Raw genomic sequence first — 24,179 nt, 5'->3', positions numbered from 1 at the left:
TGTGTCACTCTGTTTTTGTCATTTTGCTTTGTCTGCCAAGTAACTGTTTCGGCGTCTGTTTCCGTTGTTCGCGCGTATTAGATTTGTTGCAAAAAGTAGTTCGTGAAAATTGTTAATATTTTGTTAAATATTGTAGCTAAATCGAAAGTTTCTTTAAAATTCAAGCAAYGAGATTTCATTTCATCGATTTCATATGAAATATTAATGCGGGCGTTGTTTTTAGTATGTTAATTTCGCGTGTGAAAAGTGCAATGAATTTTGCGAGTGTCGCGGGTAAATGCAGACGGATTTTCAAACAAAAAGTAGACTTTTAAAGGTAATTAGGCAGTTAATCAAGCATTTGAAGCTTATTGAAGAGATTTCAGCATTTATTGTTCATAAAAATGTGAGGTAAGTGAGTTATACTACATAAATCAGACCATTGCAAAACTTAAGGGCTGCTGCATGTGTTCGCATGCATGTGCATGTGCGCAGCTTAGTTGACAGCGCAGCGCTGACTTCGTTCGTACATCGGCTATTGCTAAGCGCATACATGTAGATATGCATGCGTGCATATATGTTTSTGTGCATTGTGACGATTGTGAAGACGTGGAAGCGGAAGATGTCAAGAACTAAACAATGTTTCATAGTAACAAGAATATTAATCTTGCGCGCTAAGCCATKGGCATCTAAACTGTCAAATATTGAAACTTACTGAATTTAGGCTTCAAATTGTTAATGAGTGTATTATTTGGTAGTCCTTAGATGAGCGAACATACATATGTATGGTGTATATAGAGACATATGTATATTTATATTTATGCATTATGTTATTATAATTACGATATAAAGAAACAAARTTGTATTTTCAGCGTTTTACCTTACATACTACCTTACAGATAAAATTTAATAATCTATATGGTTTATATTTTCATTTTGTATATAACATGTCTGCATGTATACGCAGCAAGAAAGTTGCWAAAGCAAAATGTATCCGCTGCAATGTTGCTCAACATTCTTAATGTTTACAAATGACAAAAGCAATTGCGCAACACAGCGCAAAGTCAAAGTGGCAATAACCACCAAACACAAACAATAGCAAATACGTTCCACCACATGCCATCAGCTGGAGCTCACAACCAGTTTGTTTATATTCTACGYTTGTGAACTACTGGTTGTGAAATTACTGCTGTTGGTATGGAACAAAATTTAAAGGAACGTTGTTTGTAGGGAAAGAAACATGGAATTGACTAAATGAAATTACCATCCACAAAAAACAATAAGGAATGCTTGAAATGTGAAATTCATAACAAAACATAGTCGTTATTAGTAGATAGTAAACTAGTATTTTGAAGAATGCTGTTGCGTTAGGATGTAATTGTTGGGCTTTGAGRGTGTTCTTTGAAAATTTGTTTACAAATGCATTTTGGTTGCGAATTGATGATGTTAAAATTACTTTATGAATTTTTTATTTAATTTTAGTGAAAGACTGGTTCAAAAAAATTACTTCTACAAAGAATTTTAATTTTTTTCTTACTTCCTATAAAAGTAAATAGAAAGAACTAAAGTATTGATTGGTCATTATCAGTCAAGGTGTGAGATAGACAATCGAAATTCAGAGATATAACTTTTTATGATAATAATATCGCCGTGTATCAAAAAATCGGTTGAATCGAGTYAATACTTTCATAGACCCCATGTATGTACCTATTATAAAGATTTTCGAACTACCGCATGACCTTAAACCGCATATATCGGCCATATGTATGGGTTTTCATTGAAAATGAGGGAGCGTTGTTAATCATAATAGTGTGTCTCTGTTGATTAAATAGTTCAAATTGGTCGAAAACTTGACCTAGCTCCCATGTAACTAAAATTTTGATTTTCGAACATCCCGTTGACTTTACTCGATATGATTTGTGATTGTATGTGAAATACCTTAATGAAACCCGRGGACATTTTTTAGTATGAAGCATGATTGATTACCCCAACTCCCATTTACTTTATTTAATGATTTTGGATTTTTTAACAYTTCTTGCAAGTTGAAAGAGTATAAAATGYTCGGATGCACYTGAWCTTTGCCCTTCTTTAGTTGTTATAAAAAGACTTTAGAATTGCAAATGGGTTGCATGTTTTGCTTATTATTAAAATGTGTATGCAACAATAAATTAAAGATTTTCTTTAGAAATATGATGTTTTTAGTATGTGAAACGCATATGTGCACTAGAATTCAAGGCAAAATATCGTGCTGATTTTTCGAAAAACTGCGCACAACTTTTTGACATAATTATTTGTAGTTAATTTGTCAGAAAAGTTGACAGCAGCTTTACGAACTGTTTTTTATGAGTGAAAAACATCTRAAATGATCCGAACATGTACACTGCTTTGGCAGCACCCGCGCAATTGCAWTTAYAAAGAGTAAATATGTAWGTATTTACATACATACATACGCATATGCAGTGCAACACACACATATTTTTACGAGCATATTTTTTGACGTGGCACACAGCTGTCACATGAGTGATGCTGCATTTAAATCCTATTTTTCCGCTTCACTGCYGCAACGCCAAACGCCTGCAGTTAGCTGCCGGCGTATGCAGTCGCGTCGCTGCCACACCGTGTTGCACATGATTTTTAGCTTCGAGTGCACGCATTTATTGGTCTATATCTATTTGGCGGCACATGTGTGCAATGCTTCATTTGCCTAGTAATTTGCGCCATTAAAAAATTATGAGCTCAGCCGGCAGCCAATGATGCAGCAATGCAGTAATTAATAGTTGCAACAGTATTTATTTACGGTTTTTTCGCTAGCTTTTAGAATTGTCTTTAAATGATCAATCGTGCTCAACAGGCAGCAAGTGGTACAAATATATGTGTATGTATGCATATATATATGTATATTAGGGTGTGTGCGAAATTTTATTTGCTATAAAAGGTTCGAGGTCAAAACCGCTAACATTAATACTTCTCSAGATATTCGGCTTTTTAAGTAGGGCTRTATAGAATTTTTATAGCTGGTATGTATTTAAAAATCTATGMAAATTGCATACAGAATGATCTCGGCCCTTTTTTATAGCAAATAAAATTTCTTACAAATTTGTCGTGCACATTTTTTCTATAGCTCCTGTTATTTACGAGATATACATATACAACAAAGTGCGAAATTATTGGAAAAATCAGGTTTAGAGMMACGKACTACCTCGCCGGTGTGAGTTACGACTTTGTTGCACTRWGMACTTTTGTAGAGTAAACAATTCTGAGAAATATGCGACTAAAGTCAACGCGATGCCATAAAAGACATCTGATCTGTAGTAATTTAAAGATAAAAACTAACGATTTTAGCATATTTTCTATGAAAAATTTTTGCAGACGTTGGTCCAGTTCATAATGTTAATAAGGGCTAAAATTTTCAGGGAATTTTGTTTAGGGTATTTCCAAGGAAATTTCGTGACGGGACTGAAAAAAATTAATAGTTCAAAGAAAAAAAAGCCACCCTAATGTATATATAATATAGATGTYGCCTGTAGTTGCTAGATCATCTTGAATTTATATTTATTCTGTTTTTATGGAAATTTCGCAACACTTGAGCAGCCACCAACGCATCAGCAATCACCGTGCGCATAATCAACTCAATCATCAGTATGGTCTGCACTCGTGCTGCAGTCTTTATTACACCCTAAACAGCGACTATTGAGTTTGTTACGAAATTTGTAACACGGAGAAGAAACGACGGAGATTTTACATAATTGATATATTTACTATATSCGAGTATAAAATGATCAGCKTGACAAGATGAGCCGATTTAACTRTAGCCATATGTCTGTATAGACGCGAACTAGTCCCTCAGTGTTTGAGACATCTTTCTTAAATTCTRMAAATGTCTTTCTCATCCTAAGTAGSTGCTAGTTTGTCGGACGCGCTGATGTTGGAGCACTGTTGCATATAGCTGCCATAAAAGAGGACATAAAAAAGAAGTCCTTGTAGGGAAAACTTTWTTTCTAGAACCAAATATTTTCTTGAAATTTGCCATAGATTAATGTCTAAGGCAAGGCTACAGTATCCGAGCAAATTTTCCAGATCATAGTGGTTCGATCATAAAGCTGCTATACAAACTGACTTATCAAAATGAAGTCCTKGTTTGAAAAACTTTTTTATTTTACGAGATATCTTCGCGAAATTCGACATCGATTGTTACCCAAGACAACGGTCCAATCGAAGGCAAAATTGTTCAGATAGGAACTCTATAGTATATAGAGGCCACACAAACTGATCGATCCCTTGCATGGAAAACTTGTTTATTTCACGGGATATCTTTACGAAGTTTGGCATGAATTAACTGCCAAGACAAAGCCACAATTTCCAAAACAAGAATAAAAAAAAATAAAAAAAGTTGTGTGTTTTCATTTGAGAAGGGTATTATAGCTTCTGTGCAACCGTATTTTAGACTTTATCTTGTTTTTTCATGCCTTGTGTCCAGACATTGCCATCAATGAGTTCCTTTGTTTCTTTCTCGGTTTGGGTGTGTTTGCAGCCAAGCTAGCGCATCTAGTAACATTCTAGCCTCATCACTTTCATGACCAGCCACTTGTGCCATACACCTACACACTCGGTCCTCATATTGGCTCAGTTGCCAAGCCACTGCAGCTTGTCTACTCTTTAATGTTAAATAAATACAGCTACTATCCGTTATTATCTACAATATTGTTATGATTGTTATCATTGTTGTTGTGATTTCATAATTAATGCCATTTTCACTGAATGTAATAAATCAATTAGGCAAAAGTTCATGGTTATTTAGAGTGGATGAAGATAAATGTGTAGCGAATTCTTGCCTCGCTGTTTGCCTTGTTGCTTGAATGCCTTGCCAACGTCGCGGCTAATCCATCGAGGCGCGTCTGCAACTGTATGCAGATGTGCGTTTGTGTTGCATACATTTAATAGAGACGTTCAATAGCATTTTGTATGCAACAAAGTTGGCGGTGCATAATTTTAGAAAAGCTCATTGCAAATGCGTGGGTCGGTGGCAGCATAATTGCGTGACGCTTGAATGCTGAAAATTTATGACCACTGTGAGGTGGGTGCTTGAATGCTTTTATATAATTTTCCCACACTTACTTATAGAAATTTTGTGGCGCGTAACTAGCAGCAGCCTTGAGAGTTTGATAAATAGAATTAGGAGCTGTCGCACATCCTAACGTGGTTTTTGGGTGGAGTTTTGTTCCATTTACTCTAAATAGGATATTACTATTAATTTGTTAATGAATGAGAAGAATAACGTGTGAATTTTTGTGTTGGAATAACGTGAAATATTATTGATATATTTGAAAAAGTAATGAATATCACATTATGGCCGGAAATCTGAACTTATTTCGCACAGTGGGAGCCACTAATTTCAAATATGACTCTTTCTGGGTCATAGTATATTTTTTAAATATGATCTTTGTTTTTAAATGCTTTAGTTTTTTTTTCCTTTTGATTCGATTGTTACTATTATTGTAAACGGTCAAATGGTATTAGAAAAACTTTTCGGCAAAATTATTGTCTATATCAGCCTTAAATTTTATTATAAATTGCCAAAATAAGACTTATACCTCGATAAGGCCCATTTTATATCAAATCTCTTCCAATTCTGTGAAGATTATGGGAATATTGATAACTCGTGGTTTCGGGTGTACTAGATCTCCGCWTTTGGATAGGTTCTTGTATGGGATACATTGGGTATATAAAATAGAATGAAATATGAAATAGATTAAAAGATCTTCCCATCGATATTTTGGTAGATGTGTTACTTAAATGGACATCTCATCTTTCTTGAGATATACTATGCAGGGAAATCAATCCACCTATTCTTTGCTCTARCCTCAAATCATGGTAGGATAGTCCTCGTATGAGGTTTCAGGTTGTAGCAGATTTTGAGAAGAACCTGGTTTTAGAAGCAATGAGCATTTTAGCGCCAGAAAATAGTGGTCGGTAWTTTTCAGGCTTGTTTTGATGACAGGCCGCTTAGTTTTTGGTACCTAAGATGTTATAAAATCGTTCAGCTTYTTCACTTTAATATCATTTCTAGGATTTTTTTGAATACCTTAAGCTTTAACTCAGTTTTGGTTGGTTAATGAACTAAATTGTCGCTTTGGGATGGATGGTAATTAAAAATTCATTGTTTGGTATTTTCTGTGGGCAGAGAAAATTCTTCGTTCGAATTTTTTTTTTCAAAATGACGCCGGCCACAATATTTCAGCTAACAGGGAACGAAATAAATACTGGATTAATGACTTTATCGTGCCTGAGTTGGAAGATTTAAATCTAGGTGAGCTTTGCCTGCAGCTAGTCGGAACTCTTAGAATAAAGCCAAGTCAAGCACTAAACGTAATTTCACACTTTGTGCCATCAGACTTGTTCTGTAAGCTGCTGGCGAATATATTAACTTTGTTCCCGTTTCTGCTCACTACCAAGGATTTGCGAAAGCCTACAGAATTCAAACTACATTCTATTCCCAATATTCTATTCTCTTTCAGAGAAGAGTTGAAAAGGGGTGAGGTAGATAGGGACCCACTGATCGGTCCAGATTAGATAATTGAGTGGGAGTTGGAGCCATTCCAGTCAAGTTACATTACCTTATATTTAACAAAACACTGCAGCGTCTTCCAAAAGGAGATTACAGCAATCAAAAAAGTCTTGTTGTCCTGAYAAAGAGTATGTTCACAACAAGAAATATATTTATATATATACATATACATGAATAGTCAAGCGCCGTTCAAATCAGCGAAGTCTCTTAGATTTTCGTCAAAGATAGTCATTAGTGATAATGAGATAGATCTCTTTCTGCATCAAACATCATATTTCATGATAAATCTGCAAGCAGGTCAGATGAACTAGGCAGAGTAGGCACCGCCATGCAATTAGACCCCAAAAAGATGCAACTATGTGACTCTGGCCACTTATACTTATTTAWYCGACGAACATGTTATAAATTTAGCTGAAGCTCGGTGGAATCAATTCGTGACTTGTTCAACAAACAGGCAAACTTGGTATTATTGGAACAGAGGCGCAAGGGATGATTGTTAAAATTCAAAAGGAATGACTTAAGAACTCTTGTAGTAGTGCTAATAGGTCACGGTCTAATTAGCAGACATGACAATGACTATTTTGGAAACTGTTAGGTGGTAGAAAAATGTTGCAAAAATTAAACTTTTTGTATAATAGTGTGAGGGAATATTAGTACCGGTGGTATCACAATGTGCCACCTAAAGGCCTAGGTGCGTCGTCAGACAGCGGCTCTACCTGCCCACGTACGCTGTTGGACTATTTTTAGTGGGGTAATGTTAAGTGTCTTGTTTTCGTAGATAAGTCCAAGAAGACTGACGCTTTAGAAGAGAATAACATGCGGCTCGAATTCTTGCAAAAAATGGTAGTAATTTTTTTTTCTCGACTGGAATTTATACGAGCCAGCCGCTACGGCCATTTACCCGAAACATTTTTAGAACATAATGGCGAAACCTTTTCTTTACAATAAATCCAAATTTCAGATCATAAAATTAAATTCTATGTGTTTTTTGACGCCGTGTTTACAATAGTGTCAGTCGTTTTTCTTTTAACTGTTTGACGCCAATTGGAGATTCCAAGTGTAGCTAGAACCTCCTGATCAATCCAACGGAGTGGAGGTCTTCCTCTTCCTCTGCTTCTACCTTCGAGTACTGAATCGGAAACCATCTTTACAACATGATCAAGCCAGCATAGCAGCTGTCTCTTCATTCGCTGAACTATATTAATGTCTTCGTATATCTCGTATATCGTTCCATCGGTATTATTTGGTCTTTGTTCGTCGAAAGAAGACTCAACTGCTTATTCAGTCCTGTTTATTCAGTTCTAATGGCCTTGTTACACGTAACGAGTACAATGGCGAGACAGTATTCTGGCCGAGTATGATACTCGGTGGAGAGAGTTGCGTTGGCGAGTAGAGGTTTACACGTATTTTGCTCATCTAGTTAGACAGTGAAGTTTTTCAAAGTTTTATTTACAATGTTTGGTAGAAAAAGATATTTTAAAASAGTTTTTAATGAAGTTCTACCGCATCTCTAATTCCACCTATTTGCCATTTCAATTCTTTCACAATGCAAAATGCAATTGAAACTAAATAAACAACATAAAAATCCACCGAATGGCGAGTGAAGACTGAACGCGTGTTCACATGCAACGAGCGAGTCAGTGATTAGCTTAGAAGGGCAAAAGAGTGAAGAAAAAAGAAGCACTCGGCCTAGTAAACAAAATGTGATTCTAGTGACTCTCTCGCCACTATACTCGCCCACTGACACGGTTCATTACTCGCCTTATGGTTTAAACGAAGCGAGCACTCGGCCGAGTCACTGTCTCGCCGCTCTACTCGTTACGTGTGATCAAGGCATAAGTAGCAAGAGTTATACTGCGATTTATTTCGTGGCTGGCATTATTGGTGGTGATGCTGGTTCTAAGATAGACGAAATTATCTAAGACTTCGGAAACCACATACCAAAAACAACAACATGTTTTATATACATACACATAGCTTTAGCGAAAATGAGCTCAATCTAGTTAAAAGGACTAAAAAAATTCTTCATTGAAAATTGTGTGATTATTTGTTCAAAAAATGTTTTCCAAAATAAATCTTCTTCTGAATAAGTTGACTTTCGCTCCTTTTGTTGAAATTTATAGTAGACAAACCGTCTAAACACATACTCTGATATCTTATAGAGATAAAATGTGCGAAAAAGCTTGCAGTTCAGTTCCACATGACTTTAGTTTGTCCTTACATGCTTGTAACCGAAAATAAATTGATTAYTTAAAATACTGTTAACTATGCAACACATAAAGCACACATTATCGGCAGTAAAATTTATTCTTTTTATCAATTGTAAAGTTCACGAATAAATAAGGGTAATTTGTGAGTTGAAAAGCGTGTGTGTGTAGTATACAACAACTACACWCACATTTGCTGATAACGAGTTTAGAAGGCTACACAATAAAACTTTGTCTTCAAATGCTGTCATTTATAAAGACATTGTTTGTCAGGAAAGATGCAAGAGAAGAAAAGAAACGAAAGAGGAGGAAGAAGGACTCATTTACTGTTAACTTTCATTCATCTTCATTCGCAGTGGAAGACACTATAATTGCTAGACTAACATAGACATATACAATTAATTAATTACTTATGCGTATGTATGAGCGTGTGTGTGTGTGTGTGTGTGTGTGTGTTGCACAATTATTTCATTTAATTTCATTTCGCTGACTTGTAGACTTGTCTTTCATTCATTCAAGTCGCTCGTTCATTCACTCGCCCGTTTAACAATTCACTTTCTTTCACTTGCAGTCGGTCTAAAGTGCACGTAATACGCTTTCACACACACACACATACACCCACACACACACAAATACACACAAATAATTCTTAACAAAATTCCTTTTGCGTAATTTTTGTTTTTGTATTTTCTTTCCTCTGCGCCGCGTGTGCGTATTGCTATTGCTGGAAGCGCTGCTCCTTTTGCCGGCTTGAAATTTCAAGAAATTAACTTCTTTTTTCACCGTCCGCTCCTTTATACGCGCCGTTTGTTTCTTTCAAAATGTTGTTGCTGCGCGAATGCGTGTTTTTGTTGGCTTTGTTTTCTCTGCAATTCAACTTGCAAAGTGTGTCCAAGCGAAAAGTACGCTGTGCGTCGTCCTGCTTCCCGCATCGCACTCTTCCTTCCTTCCTGGCGTCATTGCTTGGCGCTTCACCTGTTTCATCAGCTGCCACYGCCACTGCCACCGCTGCTGCCGCTGACATGAATGAAAACGTTGGAAAAAGAGGTTTACTTAAGCTCTTTTYGCTGCTTTGTCATCGTCGCTTTTGCTTGGCTGGGAGATTTAAAAAATTGAGCGCTGTTTAATGGTGGATTTTTATTTGTTTRTTAGAAAACAAAGAGTTCAAAAAGTTGTTGCTTCCGCACTAGAAAAATTACTTGATTAAAGAAACGCATTAAGACGGTGTAAGAAGACATAGACAGTTCTCGATTTGTCATTTGCGCTCTTCATTTTACACTATTTGCAACTTAAAGTGCCATTAAATTGACTGATTGCAGCGTTCATGCCTGTAATAGTGGTTAGTGAGCAGTTGAACTCAAAAGTTTATGATATTAATTRGTTTCCACGAATATGTAGAGATTCTCATAGTCATTTCGTGAATATATATTCCAAATGGTTCTTTCAGACGAAACAGATAGTTCGACTATTGCTTTTTTATCAGTAATTCGGCTCCATAATTTCTCTCCGAAGTCCATTCGACAGTCATCTGAATGGATTGGACAGTATGTGACACTTGCAGTTAGCGTTTTTTCCGTAGCGAGCTGGAGGTTATGTGAGTCAAGCCATGTGCGCGTCCGCTTCAGCTTTCTTTGGGCTTCCTCCCTATCTTTGTCTATTTTCCTCCAATACCTATATTTCAACTTATCATATGATAGCCTTTTGTGAGAGTTTCRGAGTCTGAACTKCGGGWATTCTAAGAARAATTTTAATAGTTTCATTTTCCATYTTCTAAGTATTGCAATCTGAAGTCCAGAACCGATCCAATATAAAGATGCCAAAATAGCATTAAACCTCGTTTGGTTTAACTCCTATAACTTTATTTCAACTGATTGTAGGTTATCTTTGTCTCAAAGTTTTGGAGTCTGAACTCCGAAATACCCATTTTCAAGGAGTCGCTATCTGAAGTTCAGAACAGAAATGCATCCAATTTTCGTTACAAACTATTTAGTAAGTTCTTAATAGCGTCCCATTTTTCTTTTCTATAGCGCAATTTTTTTTTGATCTTTTCAAGAGAGGAGCTCAAGAAACTAAACGTTTTTGAATTTTCCAATAAATCGCTTGCGAACTGAAAAAAACTCATTGCATTATGAACTAATTAGTTTCTCATAAAACCAGTTTTGAAGTGTTCAACGAGTTACTTTGCTCTTCGTTCTTTCGCTGATATAACTGGCATAGGTGGGGTGGATGTCTGACCACGCACCTAAACCTTTTGCAAATCCATTATAAAGCTAATGAAACTAATATCTTATCGCTTAATTATGCCCCCTCTGAACCAMCCTACATGCCTGATGAAGTTCCTCAATACAAAAATGTAATTTCCGAAGAAACCCTTGACCGATAGTTGCGATAATTTYCCTATAGAAAAGACATGTGGGCCGGATTGGTGCAATGTCGTTACATGCAGAAAGGGTAGGGAAGTAGGCATGGGAGAGACGCTGAGDTAGCTCGTTTGCTTCTGTCCAGCAATATCTAGAACTCGTCCTAGATATCTGGAAGCTTTGCTTTTCGAGTAGGCTAAATCTTCATCAGGGATGGCATCGACATTTTTTGATCTTTTCACATATCTTGAGAACTCTCACCACGTTCTTTTTTATACTGTTTATTTTGCCTGTGCAATGGTAGTCTGACCAGTTTGAGAAGTTATTTTTCTAATACGTACTGGGTAYTTTCAGAAAATACCAGCTATTAAAGAAATTTTCACGACTTCGGTGGCTAATAAGATTATGCTAAAACCGTTTACGGTATTTGAAAGCAAGTAAACATTCTCTTGCTAAAAGTTCAGATATCCCATTTCCAAGTACTCTCTCAGATAATCCGCAATTTACAGCAAGCTTTACAGTAGTTTGAGGTTGGTATGCTGTGGCCTGGGATCATTTTGGAATAATAAAGATTTTTGTATTTAAATTTATTTTCATCTTTATAATCATTGGTCTTTATATATTAATTCCAGTCTTATAAGTTTCAAATTCTGTTCTAAATAACGCAATGCTAATTTGAAGTTTTCTTTTTCAGTAAAAAAGGACTGAAATATCTGAGGTGGCCTGAGGTTAACAGAGTTCGAACAAGTAATAAGTTGAAGCTCCATTTTCAAGCTGTGTGAGCAATGAGACTCTATARAATCAGTTTTATATAGGCCATGATATTCTCTAATATACCTAAACCTCTAAATTTGGATGGAAATTAYTTTCTTTAGAGTGGCTAAGCTTTTCTGCTTAAATGAAATAGTGCTTTCGGTTCAACAGACTTTGTACTGCAAGAAACTATTTTATTACTATTTCTCAGATAGTTTTCTTTCCGAGAACTTTGCAGAAACAACAAACACTTTACACGTATTTATTTTCAATTTAGAGTTTACTGCAGGTTTTAATTAAAAACTGGCATTAAAAAGAAGACAAGAAAGACATAGTGAAGGACTTGAAGTGAGACAAATTAAACTGCAAATACCATATGAAAAAAGTATGATATATAAAGTGGAACTGCAAGAAAAACTAAAACAAAATCACATAAAACGAAGCAGACTAAAATGGATCAACAAGGGAGGGTCATATTTGCGCCTTTTTTATTTTTCCTATGCACTTTTGTTACAGTTTTTATAGCAAATTTAACACCGACTCGACTACTTATCCGACGCAATAGAGCTCAGAGACGTAGCTGGGAGGYGGCGACGATACCTAACCCAGCATGTGGGAGGGCATGGAGCGGAAAMCAAACAATGACAAACAATAATATTTCCACTCTTTCACTTACACCGACACATGCAGCGCATATAAAAGGAATTTTGTATTTTTTAGTTTTTTTGCCAACCACGTCCTACTCAATTTTCAAGTAAAGGCTTTCATCCTAGATTGACCCACTTTTAGCTAGATTGCAATGCATTGCAGCCATTGTAGTCGATGACAGGCGGTGTTGCACGAATAAAATGGAAATGAAAACGAAAAAAATAGCACAACAACAAAGCGTATGTAAGAGATGCCGARCTCATAGCAACAATGAGTTGAAGCAGTGACCAAGCTTTTGARCAGACCGACGCGCATGCGAATTGCCAGCGAAGCGCAAGGATATCCAGCAAGTCGGCTGCGGAGTGACTAACTGCTTGTAGATTGCCTAGCGCGTTGGCTGACATACAAAGCGGCGCATAATGGACAAGAATGCTGACGGGCGTCCAATTGCGTCGGTGACATCACCTGACGGCGGCAGCTCGGGAGGTGACACTGTGAGAAGGTGAGACAGCCTTAACTGCGAGCTGGTGGCGTGGTGTGGCGTGTGGCAGGCGGCAGACGGACGACAGCCGCAGTGACATGTGTGAAGAATCGACGATGGCACACGAAGTGACACATACGGATAAATAGTTCGGTGAAAGTAGTTCACCAAAAGCGCTCAAGTGAGTTGAAGGATGAGATATGTGAAAGGAATACAAATACACAGCAAATACAGCAATGTCGCATGGAATAATAACAGAGAATAACTAGAAATTTAAGAAAAAAATAAAACATAAAACTCTGGCGAAGAAAGAAAAATTGCAAAACTAAATTTTCAGCAGAAAAACTTTAAATAAAAATCGTAGCAAGAGAAAAAGCAGTGCAAATATTAAAAAAAGGCTAAAAAGAGATGAGGAAATTGGGACAGTTCAGCCGTCTGACGGGTTGTTGTAAGTTTACTACAGCCATAGGCGGAAMGCATCAACCACAGACGAAAGACGGAAGTACGCTGCAGTTGTGAGGCTGTCGGGCCGTCGCATATGAGCGACGCCAGCTGTTTTGTAGGGCAGGAAAATGATGAAAAATTCAAGAAATTTGTGTCATTGAAAAAGTACGTGCTCAGAGTCTTCTATGCACTCTGTACATTTCGGAGAGTACGGACTAAATTAGTCTGGATGGAACAGATAGCTTCTAAAGCATCCATGTCCACTCAGTATTTGGGTTAGGTGAAAGTCTAGCTCCTCATGTTTTTTATCTGTCCACGAATGGATGTCCGTGATAAGTCTGGGGGTCTACCTGCCTTTAGCCGAAGTTTGCCAACGGTGCTTCCACGTTGTGATGCTGTTAGTTTTCTTCTCTCTTTTATTGCGCYTAAAAAAGGTGGAGAAAAAGTTCTTCTATTTGTGGGCTTCTTTCAGAAYTTAATTGAAACGAATTTGGTATGCAAAATCTTGGTAAAATTATGAAATAAGTTTTGAACAGGCTTTCAAAATATCTGTACTATGCGAGCTGTATTATTTCAATATTAATATCCTTATTACAACTTCCAAGGGATGTACGAGGTGTATGTCTTAACTAATATTACTGTTTGTGGTTTATGTCTTGACTAACTAAATGGTGTTTCGTTAAGAGCTTTTAGTTATAGCGTCGAATCCGATTCATAATTTTGGCAATTTTCTAGTTTTTTATTGGAGTCTGTCACTTCATTCAGTTCATTTCATTAAAGGTATATCTTCATCTTACGCTATAGGGTGTCTTCGGCTTCTATACATGACAAATTTGTTTATTTAAAACCTTAGTAAACCAGAAATTTCGTTAAAAATTGGTACGTTGTAATATTTACGATCTAAATTTGGCTCAAARAGCACGAATTATTTGAATTTCCACATTGTTTGAAGTTCCGTTGTAAATATGAAGTATATAAACGTCATGTCACAGATGTTAAATCTGACACCTGATTTAACAGTTACTTTGAAACGTGATTTTAAAGTGGTTTTTACAGCCGTTGTAACAGTTATTTKGACARCTGAYKTMAMAGTTRTTTTGAYAACTGATGTAATATTTATTTTGACAGCTGCTTTAAGAGTTATCTTGACAACTGCTGTAAAAGTTGTTTTGACAGCTGATTTAAYATCTAGCCTTCGAGGATATTTTATTTCTCCACGAAATGTCCTACATATACCGCAAGTTGTGGAAGTGGTGCGTCTAAAGCGTTTGTTTGCGTGTAAGCTAATGGAATATACGTATTTCAAACATTTGACAAAGTCACTCTGTGGGTATTCATGAAATAGGATTCGGAAAATATTGTAATTTCTTAAAGACTTACCAAATCACTAGGGGTCATCAATTGCTGGCATTCTTGCTATTGGAAWCTAAATTCCCCTCCATCTATTGTTATTGTTGTAAGTGCCGGTTCGATAAATCGGCAGTAAACGAATTTGCAATTGAAAGCACATTTCTTGAGCATTGCGTTAATCGAATAGACACCGAAGCGCTCAAATCAGCTTCAAGCGATTCAAACTGACCTGTACAAGGTTTCTTCATGCTTGTTCTTACCCAGGCATTTTCTAGTTTTGGAGCTGATTTTCAAGCAACAGAATGCTTTGTCTACCTSCCACTCTTCATGCGCTTCACCCGCTCGCTTCTCAATCGGACAACTAAAATTGCATGCATTTGATTGCATCATTTAGCAATAAGGACTTTTATTCAAYTCTAGTCGGCTGCCGGTGTTGCACGTTGTCATATCCGGAACGTAAGTGCCGTTGCGCTCAACTAGCTGACAGAGATCATTTCTTACGTCTACTTGCCTCTCTATGCGCTATTGTATGGTATGGTAGCTTTGCTCACTCATGCGCTTATTCATGCGAGCTAACAACCTTACATTCTCGTACATAAATACATGCACAAACCTGTTTTAGGTGGYTGCAATATTGACTTTGCTTTCATAGGTGAATTTCCGTTGCAAAAATGGACTTCACATGACACACATACAAACGCACATYCGTAAAGTTTATGTCCTGCACATGTTGCACGATTGCAGGAGTTTTTTCAAGCGGCATGCAGCTATTTTTTAAYATTCATATATAAGTATATATAAATAYATATAYGTTTGTTTGGTCTTCGGGCTTTTTTCGCCACTTTATTTGTTTGTTTACTTAATAAAGTTTTAGTATTTTATTTTATTGTAATTCSATTGTAAATACATTTTTTCATCGTCTTCCTTTTTGCTTTATGCGCTTTTGTTTATTCGTGTGCATAGAAGTCGTGTCTTCGCCGTTGCGTTTGTTGTTTCTGCAAGYAGTCGAGCGTTAAAATTTCTACAAATAGCAAATCAGTTGAATAGCTTTGAGGATTATTTAAGATCTCTATTTTTATATAAATATTTTGATGATTTGACGTACTCAAAGGCTGCTGAGTACCTTTTATTCTCTTTGGACTTTTTAAGGAATTTGAAAATGTTTTATCTCTTGGATTTGTTCAGCTGAAAAAATTGTGTCAGTATGCTTGAAGTTTTTTACTCTTTTTGGGTTCATATTTCAAATTTCCGTTTTGTACTTTTCCTTGGCTCGTATTTCATCCTTCCATGCTTACTTCGGCGTATGAGCTGAGGTTAGTTGCAAGAAGCTTTCATGATTTTTAAAGCTTTTCCAAAACTTTTTTTTTGGCAAGAACTGTTCAGAGAATGCAAGTTTGGATAAAAAAAGATAAAACTTTCAGTGTTAACAAAGCTCTTTAAAAGCTTTTCTAAGCGGGACTGTTTATATTTAAACTTTCGATATATTCTTCTGATAACTATTGTGMCAGTACGTAGATAGTGTTTTACTCTTCTTAGATTCATATTTCATTCTTCCATKCTTTATTCTGCACATGAAGTGAGCTTACTTAAACAAAGCTTTCATAATTTTAAAAGCTTTTCGTAAGCTTTTTTGATCCGACATGTACAGATAATAAAAAATTATAAAACTTTCAATATTACCAAAGCTTTTTGAAAGCTTTTCTAAGCGGTGCTGTTTAGAAGTGGGAGAACTCGAAAATATTTTAAGTTTTTGATTTGTCTGTTGAAAAAAAAAAGAAATGTGTATGTACCAATGTTTAGAAATTGTTGTACTCTTCTTTGGTTCATCCTTGCATGCTTGCTTTGGCACATGAAATCAGCTTACTTCCACAAAGCTTTCATAATTTTAAAGCCTTTCGAAAGCTTTGCTGGCCCAAACTGTTCACAGATTGAGAGGTTGGATTAATAAATTTAGAACTTTCAATATTACCAAAGCTTTTTGGAAACTTTTCAAAGCTTGACTACTTAGAGATGAGAGGATTAAGAAAATATTTTAACTTTCTGATTTGACTTGTTGAAAAAAGTGTATATAAATTATTCTACTCCTCTTGTGTTCATATTTCAGCTTTTCTGCTGTACGAAGCTTTCACGATTTTCAAAGCTTTTCGAAAGCTTTTCTGCTCAGAGCTGTTTAAGAGAATAGGATATTTAATAAAAACCAATTAAAGCATTTTAAAAGCTTTTCATGGTTGGATGTTTTAGAGTGAGGATTGAATAAAAAAAAATTTAAATTGCTTGACAACGGCTGTTGTTATTAGCTGCAAACTGCATGATAAACAAGTTTTGAATCATCCTCGCTTGTAGTCTCGAAATGTAACTTAAAGCAGCAGTCGTGCAAAGGTTGGTTGGTTTCTCCAAATTGAAGCCATTACAAACAAAAAAAACCATGAAAAACAAGATTTAATCAAAAACAAAAAAAAAAAAAAAAACGCAAGGCAATAACTTAATTTTCAACTTTCTGGTCCGTTGGTTCAAAACTTCGCGGAATGCCAAGAATCAAAGTCAAATAATTAATTATTTGAATTATTTTCACCTAATGCACAAGCCAAACTCCCAAACCACTTAATAAGCGCCAATAATAGACTTTGTCACAGGAAAAAAAGGTGAACTGAACCCTCTCAAATTAGAAATGCGAAATTCCGCACAATCAAATTGTTTAAATTTCTTAAGTTTATAACCCAAATCAACGGAAGTGCCATTAAGTACGCGTTTCTCAGGCGGCGAGTGCGGCACTTAAGTGAGCAAGTGCATCAGCTCATAGCGTGGCAGCGGGAGAAAAGTCAAAGCAGTGATAAATTACCGTTACCCACTTGGCTTGCGGGAGCGTGCGCAATTTTATTTTTTATTTATTTGTGGCTTGAAAGCAAAACAATCCAGCGAAATAAATGGAATTCATTGCAAGTGATTTGTTGTTTTTTTTTTTATATATTGTTGTTGTTACATTTCTATTGCTTCACTTTTCAGTTTCTTTTTTAACGGTGTGTTTCTTATTTCGTGAGTTGCTATTTGGTTTGTGTGGTACCTTAAGTGGTGACTGGATGCAGGATGTTGCACTATTACACCACTGTGAGCGCAAATGAGTGAAATAAGGTTTAAGGAGTGAGATATTATTTAAGTTTTTGTAATAAATGGCGTAAGGGTGCAATAATCGTTGCGAGAAACCACAAAAAGYCGTTAAAATCTCATACTGTGTGATAAAAATCTTCCGACAATGTTTATGGACGCAAAATAAATGTAGAAAAGCTGGCGGAAGGAAACTTATACKATTCAATCCAGCTTGGTGAGATGGACCGACCGATTGATGACGACAGTTCACGAGAGGTGATGCTACTTCTACTAGGAATTTGAAGTTCGTAACCTTAAGCTCTACTCGGTAGAACTGCAGGTCAAGCGGTCGTAGCTATTTCGGTAGCTAGTCATCTCAGGTCGGACGCTTTTCGCAAAACTGAATGAAGGAAGACAATTATAAGATTGACATTGAATTGATTGAATTGACAGTTCCCCCTCTATTKACCGACTTCTGTCAGACTGAGGCGAACTGCAGATCAAATAAACGTAGCAGAGTGTCATAAATCGGACGCTCTTTGCGAATCTGTATGAAGGAAAAAGAGAGGAAATTATCTTGTCAATTCGTACTCTATTGACCGTCTTTTACTCTAATGAGCTCGAAATATTTCGGGAAACACAGCTTTGGCGAATCAAGTGGCTGGGATTGATATTGACGACCTTAGTAAATTGTTAAGACCAAAAACGCTACGAAGTGATCGCGGAGGATCTAGTGATTTACTTCTAGTTTACTGGCGACACAAATGACGTATACTAGTACAAGTGAGATTCATCGATTTTGGATCATACCTAAATTAACCTCAAACCTAAGCAAATACCGCTCGGGTAATTGTCAAAACTATTTACATACTGTATGTTGAGGTTTCAATGACAATGTAAAGCTTTGTTAATCAACAAAGTCAAAGACATCATTCAAGGGAACAGGCAGGGAAGATGTTTTTTTTCGGGAAGTAAGGCGAATAAAGGATATAAAATTAAATTGTGATCCAAATCGTATCTTGAAGTAATCCAAATCTTATCTCAGACCTCTGAGAGCTTGTATTATAGAAGGTTGGAGACTCCTCATTTTGTTCTAGAATGTTAAGCTTTGTTCTTTCATGGTGAGTGGGTTGCAATTTACTGGGGTTTTGCTTTGATTTTGAGGGGTTTGCCAATAAAAGTGATATGATTTCTTTAAAAAAAGCACACTAATTGAAATGCTTGTTATTTTGAGAGAAGTACTTAAGTTCTGAATATAACATCACTCAAAAAGGCCTCCACCACTCTCGATGGAACGAATTCGATAACCCCAATTTTCAAGCGGTTTTTCGATGAAAGTACTTTTTCATAATAAACGCTTTCAATATTGACTTCTAAAGCTGGAAAAGAGTCTGGTTTATCRCTAAAGGCCAATGACTTCAAATACCCCGCACAAAAAGTAGTYCAATGGTGTTAAATCCCAACTTCTCCATTAAGTGTCATAATTTCTTGATATAGYCGGATCTACAAACTTTTCACGCAATAATTCGGTTGATGCACCTGCTTYGTGCTTCGTAGCCCTGYTGGAACCAGATGTTGTCAAGATMAGTTTMTTCCGATTGCCGCYATAAAAAGTTGGTTAACAWCRGTCTATACCGCTCKCCATTGACAGTAATGCTGTTACCAGCTTCATTTCGAAASAAATGCGAACTGATGACCCCACCACACCAAAAATCACACCAWACTGTCAATTTAGGTGAATGMAATGGTTGTTCTTGAATAAYTTGTGGTTTGTCTTCGCACCAGAATCGTAAATTTTACGGCACCGCCTCAACGAAGAAGATGTTTTTCGTATAAAAGCGTTATCGTTTTTAAGTTGTTTCAAAGTAAGATCAGCAAATTGAAGACGTTTACGGTGATTCAATGAGTTCAGTTCTTGAGTGGGAACAGGTTTACAGGGATGCAAGCTCAAATCGTTTCTTTATATCCACCAGGTTGTGGTTTGAGACAGTTCTTGAGCTTATTTTGGAATTGACGAATTGCGATCCTCAGCAACACTTGTCTGAACGGCAGCAATATTTGCATTACTGTGAGCGGTTCTTTGTTTGTTTATAGTTCCTTGACAATATGCTTCATTTCAGCCTGAAGATTTAACTATAAATCGCTTTATATATCACGCTATTCCCAAGTGATGCACATATTTTTATAACACAGTCTATACGCAAACATTGTAAATGACTTAGTGTGCCGTAAGTGGCAAGTAAGGGAATAGCGGTACAGCTGCAGTCGCGCAACATTTGTATGAATTGATTTGCTGATTGAATAAAGTTGTAAATTTCCCACACCCATCGAACGCGGCGTCAGCTTTTAGCGCTTAAGTATGCTTATATGTAACMATATCACAGCAACTAAACGTATTTGCGTRTGTGTGTGTGTGTGWGWGYGGGTGCAYGGCTCACTGTAAACTTGACACATTTGCGGCAATTGATAAATTTAATGGTTTTACGCATGTCAACGCCACAAAGCCCAGCGCATGCAACACGCAAGCTTACACATACACAAATACATGTAAATTTATATGGATACACACACATACACAGGTACAATATGTGAAGTGCCCCCAACCGCTTGCTGACAGAGTACATGGAAGAAAAATGTGGCAAACTTTCGAGACCGCAATAAAACACTACAAGTGCCTGGTTAAGTGCGCGCACTCACACGCACATGCAAACACATACTTTCGTCGWTACTTTGCTCGCAWAAAAAACGCATTCCAGCGGCAAGTTCTCCTAGAAAAGAAAATTTAAATAGTCAAGCGAGTGGCGCGTCGTAAAGTATACCTCAAAAAGCCATGCGAAAAGAGCTATTACTTTCGGCGCACACCTGTGCGTATACGCAACATCCGTAAGGTGGTTTGTCCGCCGAGCGCCGTGCGGTCCAGCCATGACGGCGCAGCAAGCTTTGCTCCGGTATAAGTATTCTTTTAATGTGTTTAGTGTTCATTTTGATTTTTTCTTCMTATTCTGCGGCGTTTTTGCTATTTTTGTTGTTGTTTAATTTGTATATTTATACCCTGCACAGTCTGTCTGTATATACTAATGAACGAATCCCTCAGTGTTTGAGATATCATTTTGAAATTTCGCACAGGTCATTTTCCCTCTAAGGAGTTGCGTATTTGTTGGCATCGCCGATATCGCACTTTTATAGGATATAGCTGTCATATAAACTTTTTCATTAAAATCAAGTCCTTGTATGGAAAACACGTTTATTTAGCAAGATATTTTCACGAAATTCGGCATAGATGATTAACCAAGGTAGRGCTACATTGTTCGAAAAAATKGTTYAGATCRGAACACTATAGCATATACCTRCCCTACAAACTGAAYGTTCAYAAGGAAGTSCTTRTATGGAAAACTTTTTTATTTCTCCAGACAACTTCACGAAATTCAACGTAAATTATTGCTCACGACAACAGTATAATCTGCGAAGATATCGTACAGATCARGCTACTATAKCATATAGCTGCCATACAAAYTGCWCAATCAAAATCAMGGTAAAGTTCACTTTATACGCTTCTATCTCTTAAAAMYKSMAMYKKKKWRGGKWWKSWRSYTYSKTKSMRSCGRAGTTTAAGTTGTTTCTTSTGTCTTTTAAATTTGTTGTTGGTTTTTTCGTTTTTGTTTGTCTCAAGTCAGCGTCGCATTATTTGACAGCCAATGATTAATTTATTTCGTTCCGCTGCTATTTCTTGTTGTTGCCTTGTTTTCGCCAACAGTTACTTATGTAGTCTTGTTATTGTATTTTTGCTAGTTCTTCTTAGCGGGTAGCAGTGAATTCTGTACTTCTTTTGCGACTTGAAATTGATGCTTGTTGCGGATTTGCCAACTGCATTCACTGCCTTCGTCGCTCTTACTTAGCAACTCCTCTGAATTTATTTATTACCGTTTTTTTTATTATAAATAAATTTGTTTGAATTTTTTACTGCTCTGTAGATGTTGCTGAGTTGTGTAAGCATGTTGCCAGATTGTGTTGGATTTTCATTGAAGTATTTTTCTTGGTTTGGTAATGAATATATGGATGAAGTAAATGATGTTTATTTGAAACCTGAAGATGATTTGCGRTATGGCGGTTGGCGAAGAGGTTGTTTCGAATGCGTAATTCTTAGATAAATAAAGATTTTGAAAAAAAAAGTCGAGAGAAAACTTTTTAAGTGGGGTGGCTGCTGGTGATCGCATCTCGARACTCGTCAAAGATGAAGTTAGCCCTTTAAACAATTGTGTTTAGCCATAGTCTAGGTGAAAAATCGGTTGGCAATCTCTGCTCACCATCAATTATTTGACAAAGTCTTTTGAGAAGCTTAAGGAAACGTATTTAATTCTCATATATTTCACACGATACACATATACATTGTGTAAAAGAAAATAAATATTATTATAAAAAAATGTATGGGAAATTTTCATTCACCACAACTTGCCACCTTGCAATCAGAACACGTTTTTGTCATCAATCTCGAATTTGATATTAATGTCGCTTTGAAAACTTTCAAAAATTTTCCCCAATAAGCAACATCTTAAGCTTTTCTCTTATTAACAGATATTCCGCCATTATTTTTTTCACTGAACACTTAATTTTTATGCTTTATTAGTTCAGTTAGAGCAATAGAAAGAACACAGCTACGCATTGAGGCACATAAAAAAATAAAAAAAAATAAGAAAAAACTCGCTAATCAAATCACAAAGCTTTGCGTAAGCTTATCGAACTTTCAACTTTGCTTCAACAACTTTGCTAATAAATATTTTCCCAGCTAATTCTACTTGCCGTTGATTTCTTTTGGCTGCCCTCTGGATGGCTGGCTGACGGCGAATAAATGCTAATGTTTGATTGTGTCAAAAGTTGTGTCAGTAATCCATCAATAATGCCGCTAAGCAAATATACGCTTGGCATTCAAGAAAGTCTACAAAGCAAAAACTCAAGCAGGAGAGCAAATAAGCGCAAAAAAAAAAAAAAAATGATTCGGCAATGTAACTGAGAAAGGAATTATGTGTTGAATGGAAGCTAAACTAACTGTACAAAACGAATGAGACCACGCAGTTGTGGGCAACTCTCCGTCCCAGGCATTAATATACAACTAAACAGCTGTGCTTAAAACTTTTATTGCCAAGCCAAATAGTTACTGCACACTCGAGCTCTCACCTACAAAAATATAAATAAATATATTTTTCTACAACTCCTCGTCGCATCCTTAACACTTTGTAATCCTCAACTCACCGCCCCTCCAAACGAAACTCATAAAACGCGCTCGCAACTGTACAACTACGAAAAACAATCCAAAACTTACCGCATCTAATTTGAGTTTTTACTAATGCAATGTCTGCGTAATCACCGTAAGCCGCAGCTTAGCCGAGAAGAACAAAAACTCACGCGCTGACTTATTTACTTTCCACACATGCCTAGGTCTGTGTCTCATTGCAGCCATTTCAACACTTTCAAATGCGCGTTAATGCCACGAAATAAGTTATTGCAGTTACCTGCCGTTTTGTATTGCTTCAACCGAAGTGAAATGTTCGGCTCCCTCGTGTGCCGCTCGTGYTCTTTCACTATAACCAACGCCAAGGTAGCAAATCCATTTGGCCATTCGGCTAATCTGAAGTTTTGCCCTGCAACAACCGCAAAGCAATGCTGTAATGTTAACTTGCCGACACAGCTCTGCTTCGTGTCATTAACCAACGACCAATGTGGCAATTAGGCTTTCGATGCTTGCGTTAAGGCTTAAAAGTACGCGCGTGTACTGAAAAGTCAGCTGATTGTTGAGAAATCTTGATCTTTTGGTAAGCTGATTTTTTTTTGCAAGATTGCTGGAACTTCTTCGGTGGAGCACCTCTAGAAACGTTTTATCAAAAGAATGCTCTACATAATGTTTCTGATTTTGAAGTTCATCCTTATATATCTTCTTAACTTTTGATGATGATTCGACAAATCACCCCTTCAGTTGTTGAGAAAACGTTAACCAGAAGAAAGATTTCCTTAGCGATGTCATTTACTAGCCAATGGCTTGAGGTCTTCGGTAATAAGGAATGGAACTTTGAGGATTTTTTCAAAAATTTTATCCATTTAGTTTGCTGGGAAAGTGAAAGATTTTTCTAGAGAATGGATCAACTTATATTATCAGATATGGCCCCCAGCGAAAATTTTCTGTCCTCAGATCAAAAAAGAATGCTCGCTCGGAAGAATTCGTCGAATGAAGAGGTGATCGCCATAACTGTGGACTGTTTTGAAGCAAAATACAAATTTTACTGTTAAAATGATGTCGAAAAGTTGGAAGGTTGCTA

At 36.7% G+C, this 24,179-nt stretch overlaps 1 protein-coding gene across 1 annotated transcript in view; it reads left to right on the top strand.

Annotated features, from left to right (window-relative positions):
- The first annotated feature begins 237 nt into the window (after nt 1–237).
- LOC108966595 (titin) overlaps nt 238–24,179 on the top strand; it is a 358,580-nt gene continuing 334,638 nt past the window's right edge. Inside the window, exon 1 of the mRNA XM_018929587.1 lies at nt 238–316. The gene's annotated coding sequence lies outside the window, so the exon portion shown is untranslated. The remainder of the gene's footprint in view (nt 317–24,179) is intronic.

Source organism: Bactrocera latifrons, unplaced genomic scaffold (assembly GCF_001853355.1).
Source record: "Bactrocera latifrons isolate USDA-ARS-PBARC rearing strain unplaced genomic scaffold, ASM185335v1 scaffold_165, whole genome shotgun sequence".
In the NCBI taxonomy this organism is placed as follows: Eukaryota; Metazoa; Arthropoda; class Insecta; order Diptera; family Tephritidae; genus Bactrocera; species Bactrocera latifrons.
The sequence above is the reverse complement of the archived record's forward strand: the minus strand, read 5'-3'. Positions and strand labels throughout refer to the sequence as shown.